Source organism: Neoarius graeffei, chromosome 18 (genome assembly GCF_027579695.1).
Source record: "Neoarius graeffei isolate fNeoGra1 chromosome 18, fNeoGra1.pri, whole genome shotgun sequence".
Classification (NCBI taxonomy): domain Eukaryota; kingdom Metazoa; phylum Chordata; class Actinopteri; order Siluriformes; family Ariidae; genus Neoarius; species Neoarius graeffei.
Window position 1 is genome coordinate 8870250 of NC_083586.1, and position 3612 is coordinate 8873861.

The window sequence follows — 3612 nt, forward strand, 5'->3', positions numbered from 1 at the left end:
ATGTAACACTCAGTTTTCAGTTTTCATGACAGCAACACATCTCAAAAAAGTTGGGACAGGGGCAATAAGAGGCTGGAAAAGTTAAAGGTACAAAAAAGGAACAGCTGGAGGACCAAATTGCAACTCATTAGGTCAATTCCCAGATAGCAAAAGGGCGTTGATTCGACGGGGAATCATCGGCATGTTCTTCGACCATACGCCGTCAAATCATCGTGGATCACCGGCGTTGATTCAACACCGCTTTGCTCATACGAGTTTGCGTTGAAACGACGTTGAAAAGTGGATGGTGGCCGACAGAGAATAGACCCCCTTTCACCCTTTATTCAACTACGGATTTCGGTCGATTTATAGTTTAATTTTCGGCGATGATTCATCCAACTTTACTTCCTGTTTTATGTACAACAGGAAGGCTACAAATTAAGCAAAACAGGCTAAATTAAACTAGCTAACAATAAAGCATTGGGGCTCTTGCCTAGGATGAACACACACATGCATACTTCAACCATGAAAGTGAAACTTAATTTATATCAATGTGTGTAGGCTACATCCTGTTTAATGTACAACAGGATATAAAAATGCATGCAACAATGCACCTCTCCTAATGTTTGTCAAGCTATCTAATGAGGCATAACTTTTAACATTTATAAGGAACAGAACACACTTGAACAAGTTCTTAGAAACATTTTATGATTTATTTATAATTTATAATTGTGGCCTATTCCTCCTGCGGCGCAGACACCTGTACATGGAAACAGAAAAACATAACCAAAATTAATTTGATGCAGCATTGATAAAGAAAGTCAGCAGTAGGCTATGGGTTTCTAAATGCCACCCTACCTCACGTCTCCTCATCCCTCCCTCTCTCTCTGGCGCCACTTCTTGATTGCGTCACTAAAAGTAGCGTGTGTGCTTGATTAGGGGCGATGTCTGGGGTGTGTCTTGTCTCCCCATCTCTCTCCTTAGGGCCCTGACCTCTTGCGCCAACCTTCCTACTTCAGCTCCCTGTTTTCCTCCCTCAGCTGGCCAAGGAGAGCGATGACTGTGCTGATGCCCATGTCTGTTAAGTAACACCAAACATTAGGACTTATTTCATATTGCTGGTCATTTATGACCAGTGATTACAGTTGATGACTCACCTAATGTTTGTCAAGCTATCTAATGAGGCATAACTTGCAACTGATTGTTCCCCTGTTGCGATGGCAGAGGTGTGGCTGAAATATCAGAGAGTACAATTTAGTTCACTTCAAGGTGCGCCTTAATTTAATTTCTGTTCTAAATTCACAATTTTCATGTTGATTGATTGATTTCCTCTTTGACTTACCATGGAAGCGGTGACATGGCTGGGGTGAATCTGAAAAATTGTATAGTCAGTTGATGAAAACGCATCTACATAGATATTTGTTTGTTGTTTTGTTTTGTTTTTTTAGTCATTTATGGCATAAATCAAGGCAATGCATAGTTACCATGGGTTAGTGGCTGGCTGTGAAGGAAAGGGCCTGGCGGGGTTTCTGACGACGGTGAATCTGAAAAATAGTAAGCAGTCAGTTGATCAAAACATATCTTCACTTACTCATTGGTATTTTAATTTCTGGCATAAATAAAGGAAATGCATAGTTACCATGAGTTAATGACTGGCTGTGAAGAAACAGGCCTGGGTGGGTGTCTGAAGACGGAAATGAAAGCATTATTATTTCAGACAACTTCTAGGTCTTTAGTAGAACAACAACAACAACAAGTGGTACAGATAGTCACCTTCATTAAGGGAGGGGAATTGCCACTCGCTGTCCAGCTAAGTGGCGTCAATAGATGGTGGCCTCCTCCCCCTACGGCTTGGTCCTGCCTCCTCCTCGCTGTCCTCCTCCAAATACCTTTTGTTTGGTCTTTAAAATAAACCCAGGACCTTACTGACACAGCTCAAAACACAAACGAAACCGTAATTGAACTTATAACTGCAAGTTGTGATTTAAAAAAGAAAACACTTTTACCGTCTTTTCCTTGGCCCCATCTCACCATCATCTGATTGCAGGTCTGCTGTAAGGCAGCCTTCCTCAAGCGATCGGGTCAGGTAACGTCTTGCTTTGGCAAAGGTGCCTGAAAGGGAAGGCAGTCTTAATGAAATTGGCTTAATGCAGTATTGAAGTATTGTCATTGGTTTAATGAAGTAGCTATGCAGCTCACCACAGGTTGCCAGCACCCTTATTTTTTGATGGAATCGCCATCCTTGTCCCAGGGGGGTGCAGTTCATGGCGGCCTTCACAGCTTTGTTTCCGCCAAAGGTTGGCCAGTAGCATCCCACTTCTCTGTCAACATCTACCACCCAGCTGGACGGCACAACTGCTGCACTCCGGTCTTGGAATTCCACAACTTTCCAAATCTGTGCCATCTATAAATAAAAAAATAAAAAAAAGTACTCCATGGAAAGGATAGTTAGTGCCTGCCATCCAGCTGGAGTACTCCAACTGTCCAGATTCCTTCTAATGCATAAGTAAAGATGTGTTTCTTTGTGTGTGTGTGTGTGTGTGTGTGTTTTTTTGTGTTTTTTTTTTCTTACCATATAGGTTTACGAATGGTGACGAAGAGGGATTGCCACAAAGGTCTCTCCATCTGGGAACAACACACATTTGCCCTGGACAACCTCAAGTCGGTCAACGTTAAGGCAGCTGTCTATGCCAAATACTCTGTAGCAGCCAATGCTTGTGGAGGGGCAAGGATAGTGGAAATATGACTCCCTCCTCTTGAATTTCATGTAAACCACAAAGACAGAGTCACCATGTTTAATTATGTTTTTCACCATTACGATTTCATTTTTAATCACTAGGCAATCATCGCCCTGCTTTGAAGAAAAACAGAAATCATTGAAATGCACTTTTTTAAATTGCTGGCCGGAACTTAAGTGTTGGGGTAATGGGCCCTCCTGGTGTGGGTGTAACAACTGTGGTTGTGTAGGTGGTGGTGGAAATAAACAAACTGGCTCCTCTGAAAGGCATTTGACAACCTGTTGTAAAGGTTGAGATGGCTTGCGTAGCATTTTTTTTAGTTTACCCAAATAATTCTCGTAAGGAAAGGATGAGATGTTGTCTAGGGAACCATACTGGCGGTACTCATGTGTCAGATGTATTGTTTGATGTACGCTAAACACAATCTCGTCTTTACCATACACCTCTCCAAAATGCTTTACAAAAGCCATTAACAATTTTTCGGAAAAACAAACCATACTTTCAGAAATATTTGGTGTGAGTAGCAAAAACATGGCCACAGAAAACAACATGAATTTTTCATAGCGATCTTGTGGAAGAATGTCCCTCAGAACTAATGGCCCACTGTAAATCATAAATTGGCGCAGCTCTGCCGCTTTCCACCTATCAATTTCGGCGAGTTCACGGGGTTTCCATGCAAATTCAGCTGGAGTATAGGGACGAAGCTGTATTAACTTTTCGGAGATGGCTTTAATGGCTCTTGTAGGCTGCCTTGTAGAGTTTTTTCCCCCTCATCCAAAAATGTATCAACTTTTTCATAACGCCAAGGCAACATAAATGCATATAATCTATTGGGAAGGCAGACACCATTTTCACCAGACCCGTCAGAGGACTTCTGTTGATGTGGTGGTCCTCA

General features: G+C 42.1%; 1 long non-coding RNA gene across 1 annotated transcript; it reads right to left on the reverse strand.

Annotated features, from left to right (window-relative positions):
* Positions 1–1182: 1182 nt before the first annotated feature.
* On the reverse strand, positions 1183–1524 carry LOC132866839 (uncharacterized). The gene is made up of 3 exons (XR_009650632.1): positions 1464–1524; positions 1322–1351; positions 1183–1211 (listed from the first exon to the last, which is right to left on the reverse strand). It is a non-coding gene; the product is annotated as an uncharacterized LOC132866839 (long non-coding RNA).
* Positions 1525–3612: the final 2088 nt, after the last annotated feature.